The 16,579-nt window shown below is 43.3% G+C and overlaps 1 pseudogene; it reads left to right on the top strand.

The window, feature by feature from the left end:
• Positions 1 to 16,520: 16,520 nt before the first annotated feature.
• Positions 16,521 to 16,579, top strand: part of LOC135508780 (mitochondrial inner membrane protease subunit 2-like) — a 193,135-nt pseudogene continuing 193,076 nt past the window's right edge.

Here is a 16,579-nt window from a genome sequence, read left to right as displayed (position 1 = left end):
AGGGCTCAGTGTGTGTGTGTGTGTGTGTGTGTGTGTGTGTGTGTGTGTGTGTGTGTGTGTGTGTGTGTGTGTGTGTGTCTGCATAGGCTATATAATTGTGTGTGTGTGTGTGTGTGTGTGTTCCCTCAGCAATGTGTGTGTGAGTGCCATGGATGTAGGTTGATTCCACCTGCACTGTGCGTGGCCTTTTTAATTAGCTTCGTTACAGCAGGTTGACTGGGGCCTGAGCAGAACAGAGCAGTCATAGGGCCAGAGGTAGAGAGGCTGAGCACAGAGCGCTGCAGGTTGATCTTAAAGGGCGACTGCACTCCCTGATTTTGCCTCATTTTTCATCCATCCTCATTTGAAATATTAGCAGCCATGACTGAAGGCAAACGGGAGTTGTCTTGGGGGTGTGGTTTGATGTGGTTGTTTCTTCGGTGTGTCTTTTAAAAATATATAGATATTTAGGGTGTAGATCAGCTTCTATCTCTGAAGATCATCCAGATTTAATTTCTACATTTACATTTACATTTAAGTCATTTAGCAGACGCTCTTATCCAGACATATATTTTTTTTAACTGTGCTGATTCACAATAGTTATGAACCTACTGTATATACATTTTACGGGCACGGTATATTTTACATTAGCTTTCTTGTTTTTTTGCTATTTTTATTCCCATCCAGCTTCCCTCAACACCTCCCATTTATCTCTGAACATAGTTTCTATTGATTGTAAATTAAAGATAAAATGTTTTGCTAAGAATGTTATTATATTATTAATGGATTGACTATGACTTTTCACATCACCCAGCAGTGCTATTTGCAGAGTTAACACCAAGTAAATGTTGCTATTCTTCAGCCATTCCTGAACCTATGACCAAAAACAAGCTATGTATGGACAGTACCAAAACAAATGATCTAATGATTCTGTCTCTTCGTAGCAAAATCGGCAGACCTGGGATGGTTGTATCCCCCATATATATAACATTATATTGGTTGCAAGGATTTTGTATAATCATTTAAATATAAAAAGTGTTGTTTTGTGTATTAGTTAATTACCGTGACCGACTGGCTCGATTCAGTCTTATCTAGCAAAATTTTAAAGTGTTTTTTACATTGGATAAAATTAGACTCAGAGCTAGAAAACAATATATCATACACTACAGCTGAGGAATAATGGGAAGTAATTTTGCTTTGGTTAATCAACTTGAAACCCCACTTTGAGAAAATGCCCCTTGAATGTTTTGGTACACCTACTGGAGAGCTCTTCTTTGTCTACACCCATTTAGTATTGTTCACACCCTCTTAAGCCTTAGCCCCACCCATCTCTTTAATGATTCACATGTGAGGCCATGTGCTAAACAGAGTGAGTACAGTGGTGTACTAAACAACCAAAGATTTCAAGACTAAAAACTGGTTTATACTACGTCTATCGACATGTCAGTAGTCAGTTGTTGCAGAGACATCATGAACATTCTATTGTCATCCGACATCAAACTTGACGTTGTCGTGGTGGTCCAAAATAGCATACCTGGTGTATTTTAACACCAAAAACCCCATCAGTTTAAATATGAATTTACTATATGTCTATCTAGCACACCAGGCAACTAAAAGCAACTTTCTAAACAATGTTTTGGTTCATTTCTAGCTTGTTAGCTAGCTAGCTAGCTAATGTTAAGTTAACTGGCTAGCAAGTTTAAATAATGACCATATCATTTAGCTGACGTCTTAACTTCAGCTAATTTGTATTATGTTATTACAGGAACATAAACTCACAACCAGATCATTACTTACAAGTTAATGGCGAGCTAATTACAAAAAATAGTTTACGGCTGTGTGTGTGACGAAATAAAAGCAGGGCATTTTTTGTTATTCTTCACATTACTGTCTCTGGTCAACACACACTATATCAAATCAAATGTAAGTTTATTTGTCACAAGCACAGGATTCAGAAGGTGTAAACGGTACAGTGAAGTGGTTACTTCCATAGTGGAGTCTTTTGTTGAGACATATACAGTACCAGTCAAAAGTTTGGACACACCTACTCATTCAAGGGTTTTTCTATATTTGTACTATTTTCTACATTGTAGAATAATAGTGAAGACATCAAAATGAGGAAATAACACATATGGAATCATGTAATAACCAATTTTCTTATAAACAAATCAAAATATATTTTAGATTAGCCACCCTTTGGCTTGATGACAGCTTTGCACACTCTTGGCATTCTCTCAACCAACATCACGAGGAATGCTTTTCCAACAGTCTTGAAGGAGTTTCCACATATGATGAGCACTTGTTAGCTGCTTTTCCTTCACTCTGCTGTCCAACTCATCCCAAACCATCTCAATTGGGCCAGGTCATCTGATGCAGCACTCCATCACTCTCCTTCATGGTCAAATAGCCTTTACACAGCCTGGAGGTGTGTTTTGGGTCATTGTCCTGTTGAAAAACAAATAATATTCCTACTACGCACAAATCAGATGGGATGGTGTATCGCTGCAGAATGCTGCGGTAGACAGGCTGGTTACGTGTCCCTTGAATTCTAAATAAGAGTCCTATTTATGATATAATTTACAAAGATTATACCATTATTTTCATGTTTTTTTTTAAATTAATAAGTATATTTGAGTTTAACCATAATATTTGTTGTAATATTTGTTCTGTCTTTTCTGTTGGATTAAACTGAAATTGCAACCACCTTTCCATGGCTTGTTTTAAAAATAGCTATATTTTGGAGATTCTTCTATTTTCAAATAACCGAAAGTGAGAGGTTGCAATCTGAATGAAGGGAAAAGGGCCATTCTTAAACACAGGGTGAGCCATTCTTACTAATCTGCTAGAGAACTAGTTGGATTTAAAGTATAGCTTTTGTATGACTGAAGGCTTTAGTGAGAGGGCTCATGCTTTAATATTTAATCATTTCTGCCCTCCAAATTCATATTCATTATATAAATAGGCCTGTTTTTATTTTGTCTGGCTTGCCATTCCAAATAAAATTGAATATTTTTTGCTCATATAATTTAAAAAATCAAGTTGTTAGGTTTAGGCAGTGCATCAGTACCACTGTCATGGAGGACATAAACTCAAGCACCGAAGTAGCAACTGAGGTGGAACCAACAACAGGAGTGGAACTCACCCAGCCTCCCAGACCTGCAGTCGAGAGGAGACTACCAGGGCACAGACCGTATGTGAAGTGGCCTGGCGCCAGTGACAAGAAGTTGTGGGAAACAGTGAATACTGACCTTACTTTGACCCTCGAGAGACTTCGAGGCACAGTGGAGAAGAAGTTGGAGAGGATGGGGGACATCATCTATGAGTATGGGACAGAAAGATTTGGAGTGGAAGAGGCAAAAGGCGGGAGAAAGGTTCCAACCCCACCAGTTTCCAGGAGGCAACAAGAAATCAAGCGCCTCGTTGAAGAAAGGCGGCAGCTTAAGAAACAGTGGAAGAAGGCCTCGGAAGTGGAAAAGGAGGGCATAGAGGCACTTCAGGCTGACATCAAAACCCGGTTGGCATCCCTCCGTAGAGCAGAGAACCTACGGAAACGCAGAAGGAAGAAAGAACAAACTAGAACTCAATTCTACAAAGATCCTTTCAAGTTCCTTAAAAGTCTCTTCACAAAGGAAAAAAGTGGAGCTCTAAAAACAACAAAGAAAGACCTAGAGGAGCACCTGAGAACAACAAACGTTGACTCAAAGCGACATGAACATCTGGCCATCCCATCAGATATCCCACCCATTGAACCCCCGGAACATCATATTGAGATCAGCCCTCCGACATGGAAAGAGGTGGAAAACACAGTTCGACGGGCAAGAACAGCATCAGCCCCGGGGCCAAATGGAGTCCCGTACAAAGTGTATAAGAACGCACCAGACGTCCTGAGGTTCCTCTGGAGGCTTATGAGAACAGCTTGGCAGAAGAAGATAATACCCAAAGTGTGGCGTAGGGCAGGCGGGGTCCTGATCCCTAAGGAGAAGGATGCAGTGAACATCAGCCAATTCCGCCCAATCTCCTTATTGAATGTCGAGGGTAAAATCTTCTTTAGGGTCATTGCCCAGAGGATGGCCGAGTACCTGCAAAGGAATGCGTACGTCGATACATCTGTACAGAAGGCAGGAATATCAAGGTTCTCTGGCTGCTTGGAACATTCCAGCATGATCTGGCACCAGATCCAAATGGCCAAGGTGGAGAAAAGGGACCTCCATGTAGTCTTCCTCGACCTCGCCAATGCATTTGGCTCTGTGCCCCATGAACTCCTGTGGTCTGCCTTCAGATTTTACCACATACCGGACACCATCACAAACCTGGTGAAGTCGTACTTCCAGGATCTGCAGTTCTGCTTCACCACCTCAGAGTTCACCACCTCATGGCAGTGCCTGAATGTAGGTATAATGGCGGGATGTACCATTTCTCCGTTGGCATTCACAATGGCAATGGAGGTTATCATCAGATCCTCAAAATGGGTTGCTGGTGGACAGCGAGTCGACTCTGGTTTCCGCCTCCCTCCACTCAGAGCCTACATGGACGACATTACAACATTGACCACCACTGTCCCATGCACCAGGAGACTGCTCAGAAAACTCGAGGAGAACATCAGCTGGGCCCGTATGAAGATTAAACCATCCAAGTCACGCAGCATCTCGATTGTGAAGGGAGTACTCTCTGACCTGAAATTCTTCATCGGAGATGACCAAATCCCAACAGTGTCTGAGCAGCCGGTAAAAAGCCTTGGAAGGTGGTATGATGCAAGCCTGAAGGACAAAGACCAGGTGCAACAGCTGCGCAAAGACATCAGTAGTAGCCTACAGTCCATCGACAACACCCAGCTACCTCGAAAGTTAAAGGCCTGGTGTCTGCAGTTTGGTCTCCTACCCCGGGTGTTGTGGCCCTTAGCACTGTATGAGGTTCCAATCTCAACAGTGGAGAAGATGGAAAGAGGAGTCACAGGCTACTTAAAGAAGTGGCTCGGAGTTCCACGATGCCTTACCACCATAGGCCCCTATGGAGATGGTGTCCTCAAGCTGCCCCTCACCAGTCTAACAGAGGAATTCAAGTGTGCAAAAACCAGGCTCCAGATGACACTGAATGAATCTCGAGACCCAGTGGTGAGCAACAACGCGCCGACCTTGGCAACTGGGCGCAAATGGAGGCCAGGAAAAGCAGTCCAGGAGGCAACAGCAGCCCTCAGACATGCTGACATTGTGGGTCATGTTCAGCAAGGAAGAGGAGGCCTTGGGCTAACTAGCCGTGCTGCTTGGAGTAAGGCCACTGCACCAGAGCGGCGGAAGATGGTAGTGCAGGAAGTACGCCATCAGGAGGAGGCTGCAAGGAGGGCCAAGGCAGTCTCTCTTGCCAAACAGGGACAGTGGACTCGATGGGACAGTGTGGAGAAGAGGAAGATCAGCTGGAAGGATCTGTGGGCCATGGAAGCGAGGCGGTTGAGCTTTTCAATCAGAGCAACATATGACGTCCTTCCAACACCAGTTAATCTTCACCAATGGTATGGTGAAGATCCGGACTGTGCCCTCTGTTCCATGCCAGCCAACCTCAGGCACATTCTCACAGGGTGTAAAACAAGCCTCACCCAAGGACGCTACACTTGGCGTCACAACCAAGTCCTTAAAAACCTTGCGTCCGCCCTGGAGGACAAGCGAGCTGCCACCAACTCCCTACCACCCACAGCAGCATCACACTCCTTACGGACAAACTCTGTCCGCGAAGCGGTTAAACCACCGAAGAGCGGCTCTACACCATTAGAGCGAGACCAGCTGCGCTTGGCCCGCGACTGGAAAATGCTAGCTGACATTGGCCGGCAACTTGTGTTTCCTCCGGAGATCGCAACCACCACCCTAAGACCTGACATGGTGCTCTGGTCCCGTTCACTCAATAAGGTCTTCATCATTGAGCTCACAGTACCCTGGGAAAACTCAGTAGATGAGGCTTATGAGCGAAAACATCTGCGCTATGCTGATCTAGCTGCCGAAGCACGGCATCATGGCTGGAACACAGAAGTCCGACCAGTGGAGGTGGGCTGCAGAGGTTTTGTGGCAACATCTACAACCAGACTGCTTAGAGACCTGGGAATTAAGGGCCAGAGCCAGCATTCGGCAATCAAAGCTGTATCAGAGGCGGCAGAAGGCAGCAGTCAGTGGCTCTGGATGAAGAGGAAAGACCCCAGCTGGACCCCGAAGTGAGAGGGCCAAGAGGTATGCGGTCAACAATGCTTGACTCAGGGAGGAGGACGCCCCTGCCATGCATAGTCCCATGGGATGTTGGCTATCAACAACAAGGCAACTCCTATGACTAATTGGGAATGGGACGCAAGCGTAGGATTGATCACCCTGTCGCTGGCCGCCTTTGGGGAGGGTGTATAGTGTGAAAGGCCGAAACACCCTAGGAACCAAAGGTACACTACTGACGATGCGCTCCCCAAATTTCACCACGTTCACTGTTTATTAACTCTTGGAAGTGCTTGCACAACGGATAGTAACATCTCATCCTGTGTTCTTGGAATCTAGGCAGTGGTGGAAAAAGTACTCAACTGTCATACTCGAGTAAAGGTATAGATACCGTAATGGAAAGTTAGTCAAGTAAAAGTGAAAAAAGTATTTGGTTTTAAATATACTTAAGTATCAAAAGTAAATATAATTGCTAAAATATACTTAAATATCAAAAGTCTAAGTAAAAGTATAATTGATTTCAAATTCCTTATATTAAGCAAACCAGACAGCACACTGCAACACTCCAACATTATTTACAAAAGCATTTGTGTTCAGTGATTCCGCCAGACCATAGGCAGTAGGGATGACCATGTGTTCTCTTGATATGTGTGTGAATTTCACAATTTTACTGTCCTTATAAGCATTTAAAATGTAATGAGTACTTTGGGTTGTCAGGGTAAATGTATGGAGTAAAAAGTACAATCTTTTCTTGAGGAATGTAGTAAAAGTAAAAGTAAAAGTAAAAGTAAAAGTTGTCAAAAATATAAATAGTAAAGTAAAGTACAGATACCCCCCAAAATACTTAAGTAGTACTTTAAAGTATTTTTACTTAAGTGCTTTACACCACTGGGTTTAGGCAGGGCCATAAGCAAAAAAAGTATACTGCAATATGACTAAAGAGCTAATCAGGTAGATTTTTCCACAAATTGACAGGCATTTTCTTTTCAATGGAAGCAAGATCTTATATATTTTTGCCAACTTTCTAATAAAATGTATTGTAGTGAGATCATTTCTTTCTTTCGGGATAAGAATACCTATTATGTCCACTTCACCGTCAGATAATTTTATTGGTAAACTACACGGTAATGTAAAAGTTGTATGTTTTAGTGATCCAATATATCATATAGTACACTTATCATATTTTGGTTGTTACCCAGGAGGTTAGAAACATGATCTAGATCCTCTATGACGCTATGGAGGGATTCAAATTGCGGATTTAAAGAAAACATGAATCATCAGCATACAATGACACCTTTTGTTTTTAAGCCCTGGATTTCTAGGGCTTAAATTTGGGGGGAAATGCACCAAATGTTTGTTATATTTTTTTACATAGAAATGCTACCAAAATGATTAGCTGAAACTTGTTACAAATGACGGAGTCATAGGGATGGTTCCAGGTTTCCTCCAGACGTGACACTTGGCATTGCAGACAAAGAGTTCAATCTTGGTTCCATCAGACCAGAGAATCTTGTTTCTCATGGTCTGAGAGTCTTTAGGTGCCTTTTGGCAAACTCCAAGCAGGCTGTCATGTGCCTTTTACTGAGGAGGGGCTTCCATTTGACCACTCGACCATAAAGGCCTGATTGGTGGAGTGCTGCAGAGATGGTTGTCATTCTGGGAGGTTCTCCCTTTTCCACAGAGGAGCTCTGGAGCTCTGTCAGAGTGACCATTGGGTTCTTGGTCACCTCCCTTACCAAAACCCTTCTCCCCCATTGCTCAGTTTGGCGGGCCGGCCAGCTCTAGGAAGAGCTTGGTGGTTCCAAACTGTAACGGCTTTCTTCTACCTCCTTCTCTGACGAAGAGATGGAATAAGGATCGGACCAAAATGCAACGTGGTTCGTTCGATACATCTTTAATATTGAAGAAACACGAACAATACAAAACAACAAACGTCGAAAACCGAAACAGCCCTGACTGGTGCAACAAACACAGAGACAGAAACAATCACCCACAAACACACAGTGAAACCCAGGCTACCTAAATAGGGTTCCCAATCAGAGACAACGATAATCACCTGACTCTGATTGAGAACCGCCTCAGGCAGCCATGGACTAATCTATACACCCCACACAACCCCAAGACGAAACATACTACAAATAAACCCATGTCACACCCTGGCCTGACTCAATAAATGAAGATAACATAATAAATATAGACCAGGGCATGACACAAACTTCTTACATTAATGAATAATTGAGGACACTGTGTTCTTGGAGATCTTCAATGCTGCAGATTTTGTTTTCGGTACCCTTCCCCAGATCTGTGCCTCGACACAATCCTGTCTCTGAGCTTTACGGAATATTCCTTCAACCTCATGGCTTGATTTTAGCTCTGACGAGCACTGCTAACTGTGGGACCTTATATAGACAGGTGTGTTCCTTTTCAAATCATGTCCAATCAATTCAATTTACCACAGGTAGACTCCAATGAAATTGTAGAAACATCTCAAAGAGGATCATTGGAAACAGGAAGCACCTGAGCTAAATTTTGAGGCTCATAGCAAAGGGTCTGAATACTTACAGTACCTTGCGGATCGGTTTGGACTATTTGCACATTCTGATCCAAATTATTGTTAAATAATATCATCACCCCTTTTGAATTTTTTTGCCCATGGGAGAAGTATATTTCCACACAACTTCATCTAAAATTGTTGAATAAGTTTCCTGTCAACAATTTATATTATATTCCTTCTCTTTTAGCCAGGTAAATACTGATAGTCTTTTCTTGTTATCTGCTATGCCATTACAATTATAACTGGCTTTTCTTATTTCACCATTTACCATAATAAGATACAAGTTTAAATGACATTTCTCATAATATATGTTTGTTAACTTACCATTAAAGAGTACCCCAATGATTCCATGTCCATATAGCTGTACCATAATATTTGCACAGCTACTGAGTAAACCCACAATTGTTCTCCAATTTTCCACCTGCTAAAACCTCCCCCCATCCCAGGTTAGGTTGTTGTCCCAGTGACTGGCAGACCACCTCAACCCACCTGGATCCTAGGGCCTTTGAGAGATACCATCCTTTAAAAAAAGCACACAGTGCCACCTACAGAACGTAAGCAAATTAACAGTCAAAAACATTTCCATGCCATCACCTTGATTGTATTGTATACTGTTATTTAAAAAAAAATATATATATATATATATAAAAATTATTGCATATCTTAATTTATTTCCACAATTAACTAATAACATGTGAAATAATATTGGATTTGTCTTTGCCATTTAATCACAACAAACAAGGGCAGTAGTGAGCACAGCACGGTAAGCCAAGCTAGTTTTGCTATAGAGAGAACTTCTCCCCTTCTGACTGATTTGCCATCTCAAGATGGTGAGCTAACTCAGTTCTATGTATAGTATAGCTGTTTCAGGGGTTGTGTGTTGGATGGACGGTATGTGCCTGCGAGGTTTCTGTGTTTTCTGGCTGCCAGGACCACTGACAGCAATGTGAAGTATTCTCCAGAGGCAGGACCATGGACAGTTCAGGGGAAACTTCTAGACTGCAGCAGAACAGCCACACCTGTCTCCAGTTGTAATTAGAGCCAAACTGCAGACAGGTGAAACCAATCAGGGCCTCTACTTAAACGTGCTCTAGGTTTTCTTTATTTGTCTTTCCTTGGACCCCAGCAGATGAAGGAGTAAGAGGTTATTGGGGGAGACAGAGCATACAGTGGCGAAGGAGGTTTACCAGAAGAAAGGAGCTGATGATTTCAGGATTGAACCCCCAAAGACCCAAATTGGACAAAGTGATGACAAAGTGTTTACTCTGTTTGTTTTGAGTTGTGTATATCAGGAACTTTGCTGAAACCTGATAATAATAAACCAGTTTAAACCTTCACTTGGACTGTGGCTTGTGTAGGTATAAACCCTGCCTTACAAAGATCTAAAACTGCCACATTGGTGAAGAAAGTTTACTTTGGGCACACTTTTCATCCGGACATGAAAATAGTGCCCCCTCGCTTTAAGTTTTAACCAGGTAAAACACATTTGAGGTTAAAAACCTCTTTTGCGAGGGTGACCTGGCAAGAAGGCAAAACAGGGAAATGGCAGTGTGTCCATAAAGCATTACAGAATACATACAAAAGACAGTGTCACAAGTTAAAGATACAACTGAAGATTAGTTAACACAAACAGTGTTGTTGATCAGAGTCTTAAACATCAACATCTCCCTTACCTCTTTCTTAGCGATGACTCGGCGAGCCTCAGGAATCCTGTAAGGGCGGATATGCACCTTCTTGCTGGGTTCAGTGTGGATATGATGGAACAGGTCATCTGTTTGTCCTGGGAATGGAGAGAATATTCGACCGAAGTTCATAATCAGCTTGTCTAGCTGTCTTGACTGCTCCGGTAGGAGAGTTTGGCCACGGCGCACCTGTGGTAGAGCCTCCTCTTTTCCTTTGCCCTCCAGGGCCATCAAAGCCACCTCCTCCTCTCGTCCATGGTGCGTCTTCAGCAGGTTTATGTGATAGAGTTGGACCTTCTTCCTCCTGTCAGGTTGCTTGAGGTAATTGACCGGTGAGACCCTTTCCATTACCTCGTAGGGCCCCCTCCACTGCGCCAGCAAGCGCTGTTCTGCCGTGGGCACAAGCACCATCACTTTCTCTCCCACGGTAAACTTACGGGGGGTCGCGGACTTATCATAGGCCCGACCGTGGGTCCTTTGTGCCTTCTCCATATGCTCCTTGACTATGGGCCACACTGCTGACAGGCGGTCTCTCATCAGGGTAACGTGTTCTATTGTGGATTGAAAGGGGCATGTTTGGGTCTCCCAGATCTCCTTGGCTAAGTCGAGGATTCCTCGACAGGGTCTGCCATAGAGCAATTCAAACGGAGAGAATCCAGTGGATGCCTGGGGTACTTCTCGCAGGGCAAACATTAAGTGTGGGAGAAGCATGTCCCAGTTTTTCCCGTCTCGGGACACCACTCTTCTCAACATGCTTTTAATCGTTTTGTTCAAGCGTTCACACTGTTTGAGGGTGGAATATGCTTGTACGTATCTGTTGAACCTGATATAACTGACACAAGTCCTTCATCAACCGGGACATGAACGGGGTTCCTTGATCGGTTAAGATCGTCTTGGGTAGGCCCACACGAGAGAACATCAAGAATAACTCCTTGGCAATTCCCTTTGACGACATGTTACGCAGGGGTATGGCCTCCGGGAACTTGGTAGCGTAATCTATAACCACTAGGATGTACTCGTGTCCTCTGGCGGATTTTGGGAGGGGTCCTATGAGGTCCATAGCTATGCGTTCAAAGGGAGTCTCTATGATGGGGAGAGGAATCAAAGGGTTACATAGGTGTGGCCATGGAGCTGTATGTTGACGTTGATCACACGTCCTACAATACCTGGCCAAATCCCTGGTGACCCAGGGCCAATAGAATCTCTGCATGATTCTGTCAATAGTCTTGTCTCGTGCCAGGTGTCCTCTGAGGACGTGGGAATGGGCTAACTGTAGAACTGTATCCCTGTATGGTCTAGGCACCATTAGCAATTCCTGGTTTTCCCCCCTTCGTCGTACGACCCAGTATAAGAGACCCCACCTGATTGCATAATAAGGAAGAGGGGGCTCACCTGATCCGTCGACGTTCCTTCCGCCGATCACCTTCACCTTCCTCATGGACTCCCTTAGGTCTGGGTCTCTATGCTGCGAGGTGCCGAACTGTCCCTTTAATTCCTGGGGCAGGTCGACCTCGGTAGAGGGATGCGGAGGTTGTTCCCCATCCCCATCAGGGGTGACCGAGGAGAATCTCTTCCAGGTTCCCTCCTCGGATGGAGCTTCAAATATATCCCTTAGCGCCTGGTTGTTCCTTCCTTCCTGCGTTGTGTATATCCCTTCACATGTGTCTTCATCTGTGGTTTCCTGTAACCACCAGCCTGCTTTCTGGTGGTCCTTCCACAGTACAGATACTAAAAAAAAATACTTTTGTACTTTAATGTATTTTTACTTAAAAGTACTTTACACCACTGCTCATGGGTCTCACTTGTCCCTCTGCAGCAGACATATGGTGAGCAATATGTTTGGAACATCGAATCGCAATGGAACCACAGTATAGAATCGTGAGAATCCCAGTTGATATTGTATCGGCAGCTAAGTATCATGATACTATTGTATTGTGAGGTTCCTGGCCTCTTTAGTAATCCATACCCAACCCTCCAGGATGTCGTGATGAACTCACAAAACTCAGTTTTTGACAAGACTAACTTTATGACCAAAATGATCCTATTTACACTTTGTAGTCAATTTTGATACTAGAATTATTGCATCTGACTCATATCGCGGTGACATAGGCCGTTTAAAACCAGATACGTTTGTTCTCATGGGCAGTTGACCATTGATTGGTTAGGTGGTTGTGTCCTTGGGCGGATCTTGTTCTGTCCGTGTCGACCTGTCTCCTGTTCTTTTCTCCTCTGTTTTGTCTGTTTGAAAGGCTTCTATTATTCTACTTCTAAGGTTTCTATCTCCCTGAGTGGAAACACATTTGAGGTGGGGGACCAACTGGTACCTACCTATTCAATAACATTCAGTAACAATGTTTGTCAACACTGTATTAAGGACTTTGAAATAACAATGAAACTAAGTTGAAACAACTAATATTGTTGACCATTTTCACCAGCCATGGGCAAACAGTATTTGTGTGGAGGGTTGTTATTCTTTCAAAGCAATAGACACTGCTATGTCTCTATTTTTCTGTTTTGTCAACAGTTAGGAATTGAAATTCTCACAAATGGATGCTAGGTTTGCTGAGTTCAAGCTAATAAGCATAGCATTAGGTAAGGACATGAACCACCAATGCCTATTTGATGCACCTTCCCTCTGAAATGGATACTTTCAAAAGTCTCAAACTCATGCTCAGTCACAACAAAGTTTTGAGTATCTGCCAGAGGAGTATACTACGACTGAAGCTAGATCTATTCAGGCTTTTATAAAGCTAGCCAGCTTCAGTTAGCTTCACATTCCAGCTCAGGCTTCATCCATACTACGAAGGTGGATATTGATCATGCAGCTGCCGCTAACTCAAGCAGGCTTGTAACCACATGTGCATGTTGCACATGGCTAGTCAAATGCCTAACTATTCATTGAGTTAATGCTTAACCATTAATCCATGGGTTAGTGAGTGCCAGATTTTAATTTCTACCAAAATAAACATGAAAGAAAAGTTATCTTGGAAATTCAGCAGGCTATTCCAGTGAAATAGGTGCCATTTTATTTTATTACTATCTTTGATGTGCTTTGGCATTATCATATGCACAAGCACTTTTCCCCCACAGGTTTATCTATTAAAATCATTTACTGTGCATGATCTTTCAAGTGCAACGTGGCATTACTAAATGTGTAATGTGATAATTCTTTTAATTACTATTTTGAACAACAACAACATTTTGATTAATAAAATATTTAATCAGTCGTCTTCCTCAAATTAAGGTGCTGATGACACAATCTTTCAGAGAGGAAGGGAATCTGATTTCATTGGTCCTTAATTTGTTCAATTGTTTTGTAAGATATGTTTGTATATTGTGTTGTAACTGTTGTTAATCAAAATATTTCATTGGTCCTCAACTCACAGCTCTGTCATTTTCATTCAGGGAAAGGGGAGATAGCCGGGAGTTTTGCCAAGGAGCAGGTTAGTTCTGAAGGATTTTCTGCCGTATAAATTTACCTGGCTAAAGGTGAGGAAATTTCATATGACCGGTTATCCCGAGTTGAACTCAGAGTTGACATAAGTTACCTCGCTAACTCTTCAAACCTGCTTAGTAGTATAGGGCTCTGGTGGTTGTGTTAATTAAAGCCATTGATGCATTAGCCTGTCTTTGATCTGTCTGTGTCACTGTGTTATTTCACGTCTGGCCGTCATGCTGTCGTCTCGGAGAACAGAGTATGAAAAATGCCTGCATGCAATATGTGCTCTCTGAGTGAAAAATGACACAAATTCCATTCTCAAATCAAATTAAATCAAATGTTATTTGTCACATGCGCTGAATACAACAGGTATAGAGACCTTACAGTGAAATGCTTACTTACAAGCCCTTAACCAACAATGCAGTTTGAAAAAATACCTAAAAAGTAAGAGATAAGAAAAAATATATATCAAGGAGCAGCAGTAAATAACAACAGTGGGGCTATATACAGGGGGTACCGGTTAAGAGTCAATGTGTCAAAGTGCGGGGGCACCGGTGTTCAGGTAATTGAGGTAATTATGTACATGCAGGTAGGTTTATTAAAGTGGCTATGCATAGATAATAATAGAGAGTAGCAGAAGCGGGGGTGCAAATAGTCTTGGTAGCCATTTGATTAGCTGTTCAGGAGTCTTATGGCTTGGGGTTAGAAGCTGTTTAGAAGCCTCTTGGACCTAGACTTACCATGCAGTAGCAGAGAGAACAGTCTATGACTAGGGTGGCTGGAGTGTTGGACAATGTTTAGGGCCTTCCTCTGACACTTCCTGGTATAGAAGTCCTGGATGCCAGGAAGCTTGGCCCATGTGATGTACTGGGCCTTACGCACTATCCTCTGTAGTGCCTTGTGGTTGGAGGCCGAGCAGTTGCCATACCAGGTGGTGATGCAAAAAGTCAGGATGCTCTCGATGGTGCAGCTATAGAACCTTTTGAGGATCTGAGGACCCATGCCAAATATTTTCTCCTTAGGGGGAATAGGTTTTGTCATGCCCCCTTCACGACTGTCTTGATGTGCTTTGACAATGATAGCTTGTTGGTGATGTGGAAGCAAAGGAAATTGAAGCTCTCAACCTGCTCCACTACAGCCCCGTCGATGAGATGGGGGTGTGCTCGGTCCTCCTTTTCCTGTAGTCCACAATTTTCTCCTTAGTCTTGATCATGTTGAGGGAGAGGTTGTTGTCCTTGCACCACACGGTCAGGTCTCTGACCTCCTCCCTATAGGCTGTCTCATTGGTGTCAGTGATCAGGCCTACCACTGTTGTGTCATCAGCAAACTTAATGATGATGTTGGAGTTGTGCCTGGCCGTGCAGTCATGAGTGAACAGGAAGTACAAGAGGGGACTGAGCATGCACCCCTGAGGGGCCCATGTGTAGAGGATCAGCTTGGTGGATGTGTTGTTTCCTATCCTTACCACCTGGGGGCGGCCCGTCAGGAAGTCTAGGATCCAGTAGCAGAGGGAGGTGTTTAGTCCCAGGGTCCTTAGGTTAGTATTGAGCTTTGAGGGCACTATGGTGTTGAACACTAAGCTGAAGTCATTGAATATCCTTCTCACATAGGTGTTCATTTTGTCCAGGTGGGAAAGGGCAGTGTGGAGTGCAATAGAGATTGCATTATCTGTGGATCTGTTGGTGTGGTATGCAAATTGGAGTGGGCTTTGAGTTTCTGGGATAATGGTGTTGATGTGAGCCATGACCAGCCTTTCAAATAACTTCATGGCTACAGACGTCAGTGCTATGGTTTGGAAGTCATTTAGGCAGGTTACCTTAGTGTTCTTGGGGACAGGGTCTATGGTGGTCTGCTTGAAACATGTTGGTATTACAGATTCAGACAGGGAAAGGTTGAAAATGTCAGTAAAGACACTTGAAAGTTTGTCAGCGCAGGCCTGTGAATGTTTATCTGTTTAAAGCTTTTACTCACATCGGCTGCAGAGAGCGTGATCACACAGTCATCCGGACCAGCTGATGCTCTCATGCATGTTTCAGTGTTACTTGCATCGAAGCAAGCATAGAAGTTACTTAGCTCGTGTGGTAGACTTGTGTCACTGTGCAGCTCTCGGTTGTGCTTCCCTTAGTAGTCTGTAATAGTTTGTCGGGGTGCATAGCAGGATTTCTTATAAGCTCATTGAAAGTGGGAGCTCTACGCTTTAGCTCTGTTTATTTGACTTTTATTTAACCAGGTAGGCCAGTTGAGAACAAGTTCTCATTTACAACTGCGACCTGGCCAAGATAGGACAAAGCAGTGTGACACAAACAACATAGAGTTACAGATGGGATAAACAAATGTACAGTCAATGACACAATAGAAAAGTCTACATAGAGTGTGTGCAAATGTAGTAAGATTAGGGGTGGAAGGCAATAAATAGGCCATAGTGGCAAAATAATTCTGTGCAAATGTTGCCTGTCATCCATGGCTTCTAGTTGGGGTATGTACGTACAGTCACTGTGAGGACGACGTCCTCAATGCACTTATTGATAAAGCCAATGACTGATGTGCTGTACTCCTCAATACCATCGGAAGAATCCCGGAACATATTCCAGTCTGTACTAGCAAAACAGTCCTGTAGTTTAGCATCTGCTTCATCTGACCATTTTTTATAGACCGGATGGAGTTATGGTCAGATTTGCCAAATGGAGGTCAAGGGAGAGCTTTGTACAAATCTTTGTGTGTTGAGTAAAGGTGGTCTAGA

This window comes from Oncorhynchus masou, chromosome 22 (assembly GCF_036934945.1).
Source record: "Oncorhynchus masou masou isolate Uvic2021 chromosome 22, UVic_Omas_1.1, whole genome shotgun sequence".
Classification (NCBI taxonomy): Eukaryota; Metazoa; Chordata; class Actinopteri; order Salmoniformes; family Salmonidae; genus Oncorhynchus; species Oncorhynchus masou.
Note: the sequence above shows the minus strand (reverse complement) of the source record. Positions and strands in the feature narration are given on the sequence as shown.